The 13651-nt window shown below is 46.8% G+C and overlaps 1 protein-coding gene across 1 annotated transcript in view; it reads left to right on the top strand.

The window, feature by feature from the left end:
- Positions 1-14: 14 nt before the first annotated feature.
- Positions 15-13651, top strand: part of SPACA3 (sperm acrosome associated 3) — a 38367-nt gene continuing 24730 nt past the window's right edge. The window contains exon 1 of the mRNA XM_058706020.1: positions 15-1011. The gene's annotated coding sequence lies outside the window, so the exon portion shown is untranslated. The remainder of the gene's footprint in view (positions 1012-13651) is intronic.

Here is a 13651-nt window from a genome sequence, read left to right as displayed (position 1 = left end):
CCCAGAATTCCAATCACATATCCAGACATACATCTGAGTTGCTTAATTGCCATCATAAGCATATAGGAGAGCCGGAAGTACTTTGCTTCTCCCAGGATCTCAGAGCCAATGTTTCTCTTGGGAGACAGGGCTCTGGCTTGGGAGCTGCCTTGGTTCATATGCTGTGCTGTTTGGCATGTTTGGATCTCCAAGTCTGGTCCCATTTCATTTTCTGTGTCCTATCTCATCAGCAGATGCCTCTGTCTGGTTCTAGAGAACCAGGAGCCCATATTTCCAAGATCAAGATTGGAGCCTTGTTTGTCACTGAAATGTCCCATTGGGCACAGTCCATTTGCTCCTGGAAAGCAGGATGCTTCTGTGTACGGGTTCCCACCTGGGAAATGGAGTCAGGAGAGGAAAGCTTGGGTCAGCTCGCTGTGGACTGATGATGGATTCCTGACTACAGGGCCACCTTATTGGATTGTCCATTCCCATCAGCTCTGAACACATGCTAAGTAGCTAACTTGTCCTGCTGGTAGGGTGTGAATGGGGAACTTCCTCAAAGCCACTTTGAATTTTCCATGTCGTGGCCTCCACAAACAGACATCCACAGTCCTCCTGTTTTTTATTTTCCCTTCCTTTCAAAAACCTACATTCACAATGAGATTGGAAACCACTTTCTGCTAAGGGGTTGCAATGGCTGCCACAGGTATAAATGTCCCTGCCTTTGAACCTGGGTCAGAGCCCTAAGCCAAAGAGGGACAGCCCCAAATTGGCATCTCAAATACCACCCAGCAGGCATGGGGGTGGAGGGTGGAGGTGAAGTTTCCCAGCATCCCTGAAGCAATGCCCGCTGTTGCCAACCTTCTGTGAGCCCTGGCAAGTCCTGGTGCCTCCCTGAATCCCTGGGTCGCTGCAAGGAGAGGTTGCTGAATGCCTGGGAAGTGTCTGCTAGACTGCAAGATCTCCGATCTGGCTGCTGCGTGGTTTCTCTTTTGTCTCCAATGCAGGACAAATAAGTCTCTGGATAAGGTGGGTGTTGGTTGAGGTGGAAGCACCATCTGAGGGAGGAGGCCTCCCTGCTCCTCTTGGCCCTTTGCGAGTTGGCCGAAGTTACCTTCTCCGGGAGGGCCAGGTTGGTGAGCACAGGGGATCCAGCCTGGTGTGGTTTCCCAGGGGATGGATGCGTCCCAGGTCCCTGGTTCACTAGTGTCTTTCTGCATGGTGGTAGCTCTCCTGTGACACACACCACCCCCTGCCCTGCCCTGGAGTAGGAGCGTCAGACTCAGATTGTGAAGATGGAATGACTCAAGGTTGGCATGGAGTGTGAGATGAGTAAGATCTTCAAACTCAAACAGTTAGGTTCAAATTTGGACTCTGTCATTTACTGTGTAAGCTTGGACAAGTTCCTTAACCTCTCTGGTCCTTAGCTTTCTCATCTATAAAATCAAGGCTCCTTACTACCTCGTGGGTTAGCGTGTCAATCAAACAAAGTGTGTGTGTGTGTGTGTGTGTGTGTGTGTGGAATGCCCCGTAGTGTGCCTGGTACTGGTTAGCCGATATTAATCCTTCTCTCCCCGAAGCCGCCATGCCCTGAGGCAGGTGACCCAGATGGCAGCACCTCAGTGACCCTGGCTCTGTCTGAGCAGGAGTCTCTGTTCATAAGCTCTGGAACTGAGCGGCCAAAAGTGCTGGAATCACTGCAGTAGGGAGAGTGGCCCAGCCTTGTCCCTGCCCCATCCCTGGTCTGTTTGCAACCTAAAGATGGATCTCTCCACCTCTTATCAGTGTTTCCAGGGTTGATTGCTCAAGCTCACATTCCTCCAGAAAATGGCCCAGGGAGCCTCCTCCAGCTTGTGACATCTTCCAGATGGAGCACGTGTTCCTGGCACCCAGCCCACCCTGGTGCTTACCCTGACCTGCCTCATTCCAGAAGTTCCTTCTCTCAAGAGGCTCTACTCTGTGCCCGATCCCATAGAAAATGCATGCACCTGATCTGTCAAAAACAAGACGACTTACAATTCAAAATCCCTGAGTTGCTTTATGACCTGGGACATCTTGGGAAGGTGTCAAAGGAAGAATTTGCATCAATTTCTTTCTTTCCTTCCTCCACCCTCCTCTACCTCACTTCTAAGCCCTCCTGCCCTACCAAACTTGTCCAGTTTGCTCACCCTGGGAGAGAAGTGTGCTAGAGGCTGAGGCTATGAGCAAAAAGTGCCCTCCCTGTCCTTAAGAAGCAAGAGGGACAAATAAGCAGCCGACTGAACCACAGCTGTGGCAGTGCGGTGATGGAGGGGTGCCTAGCCTGGGACCGACGGGGCACAGAGCAGGGAGATGGGAGTCAGTGAAAAAACCTGGGGGGAGCAGATGCCCCCATCACGACTGTCAAGGGGCAGAGAGGTGTCCTGGGCAAACTGGACAACACAGAAAAGGACTAGGAGAGCATGGCTGATTTGAGAAGTGCAGGTGGTTTGGAGGCTGGAGTGTGGGGTGGACAGGATGTTACATCACGGAGGACCCTATAGATCCTATTGAGGAGTCAGAGCTTTATTTCTCTGAGCAAAATAGGGACCACAGAAAGGCTTTAAGCAGGGGAGTGACAAGGTCAGATTAGCAATTTAGAAAGAGTCCTTCATACCCTATGACAATAGTCTCAGGCCCATCAATTTGCCTGATGCCACTGAGTACACATTTCCCCCCTGAGTCGGAGAGGCTCACGACCCAATCATGACATAAAACAGGGTGGCAACTGGTTGGGAAGGAGGAAGAGGGACTAGGCATCAGAGTAGAAAGTGCCAGAGGGAAATACTGCGGTTGCGCCTGGGTCTGCTTCTGGCTGATATGGAACCTGTCTCTGTCAGAAATGCTGATGAGCAGGGCTTTAAGAATTTGGGGCATAACTGGGTCCTTGCTGCTTCATCCATCTGTGTTTTTATCATTCCTACTTTACAGATAAGGAAGCCACAGCCTAGGGAGATAGGTAACTTTCCCCAAGCTAATAATCCAAGCAGGAGGGGCGCCTGGGTGGCTCAGTCGGTTGAGCATCTGACTCTTGGTTTCGGCTCAAGTAATGATCTCACAGTTCTGTGAGTTTGGGCCCCACATTGGGCTCTGTGCTGACAGCACGGAGCCTGCTTGGGATTCTCTCCCTCTCTCTCTGCCCCTTCCCTGCCCTCTCTCTCTCTTTCAAAGTAAACAAACATTAAATTAAAAAAAAAAATCAAGCAGGAACTTCAACTTCCCATTTTGTGTTCTCAACCAACCACTCCCGCCTGCCTGGGGGCGGTGGGTGGGGAAATCCATAATGGGAAGGAAATAACAGATACCAGTGTCGTCCCATTTTCTTCTAGTTTTAATATTGTTCACTTAAAAAGTGATGGTTGTGACCCATAAATTAATTTCATGGCTCACTAATCGGTTACAACCCACAAGATGATAGTGCATGGATACTAAAATGAGGGCTGGGGCATGGGTGAGGTATTCTTTCCATCCAACATGACTTAATTTGATCCGTTTTAAGTAAAGTGTGCATGTACCAGATTAGTGGCAAAAATTTATGGGGCAAAATGGAATAATTAATTTATTACATGATTGATCAGTTCAGGAGTCATCTGTTGAGCATCTACACGATCTAGCAATGAATAAAAATATAATGCCTCTCTTGAGGTGCATATGATCTAAGGTGGAAAGAAACCCATAGTCATTTTCAATATAATGCAGTAAATGCTAAGTAAGGGAACGCGTGTAATGAGAGCACAGCGCAGGGGCACCTAACCCGGCTCCCGAGAGTTTCCGGAAGGTGGTGATGTCTCAGAATTTTCAAGAAGTAGGTGTTGGCGGGGAGGAGATTGGGTGGGTGGGAGCAGGTGGAGGTGGAGAGGGACAGAGGACCCAGGAAGGGGAGTTGTGCAACAGGACGTCCTCCTGTGCTCAGGAAATTACTGCCACCAGTGTCGGATGGGAGGAGGGGGTGTTGGGAGATGAGCCAGGAGAGCGGGTCGAGGACTAGACTCTGGATTTTTCCTCTGGGTGATAGGGATTTATCGAAAGTTGAAAAAGCTCTTAGTTTTTCTTGGAAAACTACCAAGTGATCTCTGCACCCTCCCCAGCCTTTAATGTTATCCTAATTTGATAGTCGAACAATGGCTCAGCATTGTGTTAATTTGCATTTCCCTGACTACTGGGGAAGTTAAACATTTTTCATGTGTTTATTAGCTATTTACTTATTCATGTCATTTCCCCACTTTTCTCCTGGGATTTTAATATTTTTTTTTATCGACTTATATGAGCTCTTTATATATGAAGGATAACAACCCTTTGTCATATTTATTGCATATATTTTCCCCAGCCTTGTCATTTGCCTTTTAGTTTTGTTTAGAATGGCTTCTGATGTCCAGAAGTTTTAAATTTGGTGTAGTCAAATGGATTGATTTTCTTTCCCTTAGTGATTTCTTCCATTGCTTTTATGCTTAGAAAATCCTCTCTCATCCAGAGATCAAATAAATATCATTGAAATGTATGAAGCAGCAGAGTGCCATGGGTGGGTGATTAATAATAATATTCACAGGTTAGATGTAGTGGTAAAAAAAAAAAACCCAATTAAACAAACAAACAAACAAAAGCCAAGGCAAAGCAGAAAAACAGTAGAAGAAATTAAACCTTCCTTTATCCACCACAAACCCAGCCCAAGGTTAAGGGTGGGAATAATCAGGGATCAAAGAGACAGAGATAAGGAGAGGCCGGTAGTCTTGAAGCACTAACACGACGTGGGTCAGGCAGGCAGAAAGTAAGCTACAGGTCCCAGGGTAGGATATGAAGGAACATGGCATGTTTGGTTAGAATCTGAGATGAAAAGAAACAGTGATGGGAGAGGGGGTTGGAAAGAGAATCAGAAAAAGCCAAGAAAGCTTGCTAAGACGTTAGGACTGTGTTCTAAGAACAATGGAGAACAATTGAAGGTATAATTCAAGTGATCCAAATAACTCTTAATGCCTCATGGAGCCAGTTAGCATAGAGTTTCATTTAAGTAGGCATAGCCTGGCAGTCAAATGACAAATGACCAATGGAAGACCAATGACAAAATTCCATGGACAATGGCACTGGTCTGCCTCTCTTAGTCCGGACCAGATGGTGAGAAGATATCATCTCTTATCTGTCCCTTTTCCTCTCTTCCTTGTTGCCAGGAAAGAGCATGTGTTTATCTGGAGGATCTGGGATCTGGAGGCAGTCAGACCCCAGTTTGGATCCTGGCTCTGCCACTCCTTAGCCATGCCCTTTCCCATCTGCCTGCCTCCCTTCCTTCTGCAAATTCCGTCAGACACCCATTATGTACCAAGCATTGTCTACGTGCTGGGGACACAGGGCAGAGATAAACCACACAACTGCTGCCCTAATAGAATTATAGGCTAGTGAAGGAAGACAGATGTTAAACAAATGATTGCTTAAATAAATGTAGAGTTAGGGGCACCTGGCTGGCTCAATCTGTGGAGCAGGCTGCTCTTGATCTCAGGGCCATGAGTTCAAGCCCCATGTTGGGTGTGGAGCCTACTTAAAGATTAAACAAAATAAATGTAGAATTTAAAGTTTTTCAAGTATTTTAAGAAGAGAAATAGAATCTTATGAAAGATTATTAGGGATACTGATCTATCAAGATGTCAAGGAAAGCTTCTATTAAAGGGGATCTACTATCTGAAGGATGAGTAGAATTCAGATGTTGAGGAGTGGGGTCACAAAGTCCTTTGGCAGAAGGACGAGGTGAGACAAAGCCAGTGTGACTGGAGAGTACACAGGGAGGAAGACAAAGGTGACAATGAGGCAGAAGGTCAAATCATGCCAGTCCTTGTAGGCTATGCAAAAGACCTTGGTCTTTATCTGAAGAACAATGAGAATTCATTCAGATGGTTTGTTCAAAGCTGGTAAAGTTGGAGTGGGGTGGGGCTAGAGAAACAATTAGATTTGTATTTCGAAAAAGTCCTTTTGCTTTCTATGTGGAGAATTGATTGGAGGGAGCCAGAGAAGAAAGGGGAGACCCAATGTGATTGCATCACATAAGGCAAGAGAAGATGGCAGCTTGGTCTAGGCAGGGAGAGGGGGATGGAAAGTTAGGGGAGAATAAATAGGACTTGGGTATGGGTTACTAGTGGTCATGAAAGATTTCTGGGTTTCAGGGTTGCACACCTACACGGGGATCCCTATCCCCATAGATATAGGAAACACCAGAAGAGGATCAAGTTTGGGGAACAGGTTGGGGGTGGGGGAGGTTGAAGCCATGTGCTTTGGACTTGAAGAGTTTGAGGTGCATTTGAGATTTCTGTGTGGAGTTAGGTATAATGACTACATCTCAGAGAAGACTGGAGATTTTTCATTGGTCATTATTGTTCAAGGTATAGCTCTGTATCCGATGCTAGGGAGAGAGAATGGAGTGAAAATAGAAGAGGGCCATGAGGCACTCCAACATCTCATAGGATCTTGGGCCAGTTTGAGGCTCTTGTAGAGTTATTTTGATGGTTAGATGAAATACCATATGCCCCATGCCTGGCACATAGAGGCAATTCAGTAGATGTTAGATACACATCTCCCTTCTCTCCTTTTAACCACTCTGCTCCCTTTATTTTATGCTTTTCTATCTTCTGGCTCTATGTATTATAGCCAGAGACTTAAACCCAATTCTTCCAACCAGGGATGGCCCCAGGGCACCTAGTATAGACACCAGGCAAGCGCTGCTCTCCTCCAAGACCTAGCCCTGGAAAGCCTGCATCTTGAGCGCTCTCCGAAACTGAACTAAGAGACTTGGGGGCCTTTGCTTAGTTGACCAATGACCTGCATTTTTTTTTTTAATTTTTTTTTTAACGTTTATTTATTTTTGAGACAGAGAGAGACAGAGCATGAACAGGGGAGGGTCAGAGAGAGAGGGAGACACAGAATCTGAAACAGGCTCCAGGCTCTGAGCAGTCAGCACAGAGCCCGACGCGGGGCTTGAACCCACAAGCTGTGAGATCATGACCTGAGCCGAAGTCGGACGCTCAACCGACTGAGCCACCCAGGCACCCCCCAATGACCTGCATTTGGAGAACCAAATTTCTTGGCACACACAGCAACATGTATCTTAGCATGCTAATCATGCCACCTCACATTTCTAGAACATGTTGTGTATTTTTCAGCGAGTTTTCATAATGATTATCTCAGTTGTTCATCACAGGATTTTTCATTATGAAATGCATTTGCATATTTTATTTACCTCTAATTCCTTCCCCACTGCTAAAACAATAGCGTTTTGAGCAAGCGTGCATATGGATGATTTACAAATTCACTCCACTCTCTTTCTCAAGCTTGCTTTCTCTTGTGTTCCCGTTTTATTTTTAAATTATGAGTTTCATCTTCCTTGTCATAAGCCTTCACATGTTTCAGTGCTTCTCAAAATCACCATTCTGTTCTTTCTCTTCCTTTTGGCTTCTGCCCCCACTCGCCTCGTGGAGAACGAGGGCTCTGGCCCCCAGAGTCCATTGTTACTGCACATTCAGAAACTCACGTTTCTGACTCCTCTCCACCTCATTTCTCTCTGAAGCAGGTGCTGTTTATTCTGCATTGAAACTTCATATTAGCTTTAACGAGAGATTTGTTATGCGAGACAACCTCAGGATCACGCAGCCCCATCCAGGTTCCTCCTTTGCCCCTGGCATCTTTAAGATTCTCTTCTATTTATTTTTTTCTTGAAGATTCTCTTCTGCTTCTCAGCCTCCCATCACTACTTTTCTCCTCTTATGCAGGACACTTCCCTGCTTTTCTTTTCTGGATTCTTGGTCTTCATCTTCTGCTACCCATGCTTATCCTCTCATTAAACATCTGGAGATTCAAACACCCATGACCTGGTCCTTGACCTTGAAGTGCTCACAGTGGGTCTCAAACCCGATGGCGTATTTGAATCATCATATGAGGTCTTCAGTAAAAAATATGAATGCAAAGGGAACCTGGGTGGCTCAGTTGGTTAAGCATCCGACTTCAGCTCAGGTCATGATCTCATGGTCTGTGAGTTTGAGCCCTGTGTCAGGCTCTGTGCTGACAGCTCAGAGCCTGGAGCCTGCTTCGGATTCTGTGTCTCCCTCTCTCTCTGCCCCTCCCCCGCTCATGCTCTCTCTCTCTCTGTCAAAAATAAATGAACATTAAAAAAAAAAATTTAAAAAGTACGAATGCAAAAGCCCTAACCCCAGAGGTCCTGCTTTAATCGGTCTTGAGTGGAGACCTAGGCATCGTTATTTTTTAAAGGACATCCTAATGTGCAGCCAAGGATGAGAACCACTCACTGGCCTAATGGGTAAGACAGATGTATAAACAGGGGCACCTGGGTGGCTTAGTCGGTTAAGTGTCTGACTTCTGCTCAGGTCATGATCTCACGGTTTGTGGGTTCGAGCCCTGAGTCGAGCTCTGTGCTGACAGCTCAGAGCCTGGAGCCTGCTTTGGATTCTGTGTCCCCCTCTCTCTCTGCCCCTCCCTGCTCGCACTCTGTCTCTCTCTCTCTCAAAAATAAATGAATGTAAAAAATAAAAAGGAAAGATGTGCAAACAAATGATTTTAATATAATGTGAAGGCAGAAGCAAGCACAGAGGCTGGAGGAGAATGGAAGAGAAGCCCCTTATTCAACCTGGGAAGCCAGAAAGCAGGGGTGATTAGTCAGAGCAGATGACTCAGGGCTTCAACCCATCCTAGAGAAGCTTTTCACAGAGCCCTCCCCTCCAGCTTTCCAGTAGGAGAAAAAGTACTGAAAGGACCTATGTTTTCTCTGCTGATCCCTCCCTGTCCTAGGGTGGTGCACATTTGGGCCACCTTGATGCTGTGTCTGACCCTCAGCCCCTATGCTCACTTTCCTCTCCAGGTTCTTTCTTTTCTCTTCCCCAGTTGTTTGGCATTTTCTTTGCCTCTGAAGCTCCCACAGACATTTCCTCTGGCCCATTGTCTGGTCCAAAGCTCATTCTAGATCTTGACGCGACAGTTCCCCTACGACGTCCTCTTTGGCCCCGCTGTGATTTCTCTTGTGATGGCTGAGCAGTTTGCTGGCATCGCAAGAGATCTGTTGGTGCCCACCCCCCCCCCCTCACCCTGCCGGCCCCCCAGCGCCAGCACTGAGGCTGTGCTGCTAGGTAGGGTGGGAGTCAACCACAGCAGTGGCCTCCAGCTGGCCCCAGCTGCCCACCATCCTTCCGAAACGTGTTGCTGCTTTCTTGGCTGGCCCTCTCCTTTTCCTGGGTCAGCAGTCTGACGTTTGCTCTGTCTTGAGGCAGTTTCGAGAGCTCTGGAGCCAGATCCTAAGTCCCTGGAGGCACTATCTTGGTTTTACAGCTTGGCCAGTTCTGGAATTGGCCTGGGAAACCATATTCTTACCCCACGGCCTGCCCCCCACTCTCACTGAGGCTCGCTGTGCTCCCGAAACAGGACTCTACACACGGCTCTGTTGTTCACACTTCCTCACTGGGTCTCGTCTCATTCGGCTGGACAGCAGCCCTCTGATCTCCTTGTGTTTCTGCAGAATGTCTGTGCGTGGCCCTGTACTCTCACTGCCACCTTGACTTTCTCTCTTAATTACCAGGATTCTGTTAACACAGACTTCTTATTTTGCTTCTTTGATTTTTTTTTTAAAGTGATTTCTGTTTCATTCTCTCACCTTTGCCATTTCTCTCTCTGCTTTTCATTACAGTTGACCTTTGAGCATCAGGGTTTGAATTGCACAGGTCCACCAATATGTGGACTTTTTTACAGTACGGCCCTGTAAATGTATCTTCTCTTCCTTATGATTTTTTAAGCAAGTTTATTTATTTTGAGAGAGAAGGAGAACATGTGAGTGGGGGAGGGGTAAAGAGAGAGAAGGGGAGAGAGAGAATTCTAAGCTGATAGCACCAAGCCGGACACGGGGCTTGATCCTATGAACTGCGAGGTCATGACCTGAGCCAAAATCAAGAGTCAGACGCTCCACAGACTGAGCCACCCAGGAGCCCCTCCTTACGATTTCCTTAATGACGTTTCTTTTCTCTAGCTTACTTTATTGTAAGGATACAGTGAAGGATACATCTGGGTGTTAATGGGCTATTGATGTCATCGGTAAGGCTTCTTCTGGTCAACAGTAGGCTATTGGTAGTTAACTTTTTGGGAAGTCGAAAGTTACACAGGGATTTACCACGCAGTCATATGGTAAATCCCTGTGTAACTTTCGACTTCCCAGAAAGTTAACTACCAATAGCCTACTGTTGACCAGAAGAAGCCTTACCGATGACATCAACAGCCCCTGTCTTGATCGAGGGTCAACTGTATTTACTTCTACAAATGGGATTTCCTAATTTGCTCCTTACAACTTTGGCCTTATTCTTGCCTGTAAGACTGTCTCACATTATCTTTCCAGATGACCCAGCACCATTTGGCTTATGAAAAGGTGAACCAGACTCCCTTGCTGGGAGTCACTGCTGTTCGACTAGCTTCTGACATGATGGGACTTTGTGTACCATCCATGCCCTCCCTGGGGGAACACATCCCACACCCACCTCACCGGAGTCCACAGGCTTCTTACAACATGCCTGGAAGATGCATAGGGGTAGCAACTGCTATTCCTGTTTTGAAATTAGGAAAATGAGACTTAGCCAGAAGGACACCGAGGCCTAGAAGGGAACCAGCTCCTCAAGCTCATGTGGCTGGTAAGGGAAGAACTGGGGAGAGAATGCATCCTAAGTAATTCCCAGAGCATTACTTGCCCCAGGGTTCCGTACTGGACGCGACCATTGGGTAGCCAGCCGGTTCGAGGGTGAGTGCTGGATCCTGCCCTCAGGAAGTTTCGATAAAATCCCTCTTGGTGTGAGCCTATGACCCTGGCTGACTGGTCTGTTGGGTTAATGTTTCAGAATGGCAGATGAGTCACTGTGTTTCTATTTATTTTTAGGGTGTCAACCACAGGGACTCTGGGAACAAGGTTTAGCAACACCTTCCCTTGTATACTAGATACACAGCATGCAATATTTTCCCACTGGTTTTCTGGTTTGGACATGTTTTTAGTCAAGTGTCTGTGTTCTCTTTGGGTGAGCAGTCTACCAATGAGGCCAAACTCCATCATTCCAGATCACGTGCGTGCATGTTCAAGGGTGGGGATTTGCTATAGTTCAAGCTGAGGCTAAAAAGGGGATACCTGTGTGGCTGGGTGAGAGACAACATCTCTTCTCCCTTTTCTTAGAGAACATGCAGTATCACTTTCCATAACAGTCTTTGCTCCTGCCCAGGAGGAGCGTCTAGACCGCTGGACAAAGGCTAATATTTATGGGGTCATCTTTTCCTGATGGGTGGGGCTACTGTGATTCAGGATCAAGGGCCAGATTGGCTGCTTCTCTGATTCCCAACTTCAAACAGATTGCTCCTCTTCTACGTCATCTCAGAAGGGAGCACAGTTGGTTCAGGCCCAGGACTATCTTCTAGAAGGTTCACATCTGTGTAGTTGAGCTGCCCAGTCCCATCTCAGCAGGCAAGATTTGAGCGTGTGTATGTGTGTGGTGATATGTTCCAATACCCACATTTGGGAGTGTCGGAAGTCCTGTGTATTTCCTTGATTACTTTCTGAATTCTCCATCGCAAATGCTAGGAAAGGCTGTGGTTTGGGAGCTGGAATGTACCAGAGTTGACGAATAAACTTGGTATTTGCTTCCCATTTGGCTGTGATCTTGTATGCCCACGTCACTGATTTGGGCACCTGTCATCATGGAAAAGGTGTGATAAGAAGTTGAAAAAGCATAAACACTGTGGAAAAGCTCAAAGGTAAACTCCTTTAAGTTCAGAGACACAAGGAATGCTCAGGACAACACAAAAGAGAAGTCATTTAACCCCTAACAGGACTCACCATCACAGCGCTGGGGCAGGCTAACGCTGAGGGAGCCTTAGGAGACAAGGGGCCTTATGTGCACGGGGCCCCAACTGCATGTTGGGAGCTGTTTGAACACCTTACATACAGTATTTCATTTAATCTTCATGACAAATGAAGGACCTCATGAGCCAGGTATGATTATTCCCACTGACTTAAGGCTCAGAGAGGTCAAGGCACTGGCCCAAGGCCACAGGGTGACTTAGTAGCAGATTTGGGATGAGAAAATTAATGTCACTCAAGTCCCATTATAAAAGCCTGGAACTAGCCCCCGGGAGAATGAAGTGCTCCTCCCTGGAGGGGTTGGCATTGGGGAGGACAGCCCTGTCCTTCAGGCCTCCATGGGCCAGATGGACTGTGGTGTCATCCTATGTAGTGGTCCCTTTGTGAAGTACACAGAAGAGACAATTTTCTGCTTGGGGATAAAGTTCAGAAGGTGGAACTGGGTGGTGCGGTGCTGGCTGCCTGCCAGCTGTGAACAAGGAACCAGAATACCTGGAATGTGGTATGAGAGCCAAGACAGAGCAAGGCCCCAAGTTCATGTACTTCTAAAATTTTAATTTAATTTAATTTAATTTAATTTAATTTAATTTAAATAGAGTGAGCAGGGGAGAGGGGCAGAGAAGGAGAGAGAGTCTTAAGTAAGCTCCACACTCAGCATGGAGCACGACGTGGGGCTCAATCTCACAATCCTGGGATCATGAGCTGAGCTGAAATCAGGAGTCGAACGCTCGACCGACTGAGCCACCCAGCGCTCCCTTCATTCATGTACTTTTCTCTAGGTGTTAGGAGGCCTTCATTTTTATGCTTGTAGCGCCATGGAGAGCTTGCTGTGGGGAATAAGGACATATCACTCTTCCTTCCCTTCAAGGTAAAACCTCTTGGAGGTTTTCCTTAGTCCTATTCAAATAGAATATGTGCCTAGGGAGAGCCTATGAGTGCTGGCACCCTCCTTAAATAGTGGGGTTGGAGAGAGACTCAGGACTTTTGCTCATCCCTGAGGTCTTGACTCAGCTGTCACCTCTTCCTACCTTTGGACTGGGCTGACACCTCTGGGAGAACATCCTCTGTGTTCATTAGTTCTTCCTTAAGGTGCCTTTCAACTGTTGTCTAATAAGGACAATACTAACACTTATATACTCATACTGTGTGCCAGGTATCAGTACAAGTATTTTGTATTTATTCATTCATTCAATCTTCTCAACTTAGGTATAGCATAGGTATCATTATGTTTTGGAAAAAAAAAGGTTACTTATTTATTTTGAAAGAGAGAGATACAGAGCAAGCAGGGGAGGGGCGGATCCCAAGCAGGCTCCACCCACACGGTCAGCATGGAGCCCCACATGGTCTCCATGATTACCTTTCTAGCTTTCCTTGGAGTAAGTGTGGCTATTTGACTATGTTCTGGCTAAGGAGATGTCAGTGGAAAGATCATAGGATGCTTTCCGGAAGATTCCTTTAAAAGGGAAGAATCTGGTCCTTCTCCCTTTCTTCCGTCTTGCTGCCTGGACAGCAGATCTGGTAGCTGGAGCTCAAGCTGTCATCTCGGAACAGGAGAAATCACATCCTCGGAGTGACAGAACCTTCACGCTACCCTGAGTTATCTACCTCGATTTATTTCTCGTGAGACAGAAGTAAACTTCTGTTTTGTTTAAGCCACTGTTAGTTGGGTTTCCTGTTACTTTCAGTCCAGTCTAATCCTAATTGACAGCATTAAATATGGGTAAGAGCTAAGGTCAATAATTGTTTGTGAATTGACAGTGAGTCCCCAAGAGAAGCCTGGCTTGT

This window comes from Neofelis nebulosa, chromosome 16 (genome assembly GCF_028018385.1).
Source record: "Neofelis nebulosa isolate mNeoNeb1 chromosome 16, mNeoNeb1.pri, whole genome shotgun sequence".
In the NCBI taxonomy this organism is placed as follows: Eukaryota; Metazoa; Chordata; class Mammalia; order Carnivora; family Felidae; genus Neofelis; species Neofelis nebulosa.
The sequence above is the reverse complement of the archived record's forward strand: the minus strand, read 5'-3'. Positions and strand labels throughout refer to the sequence as shown.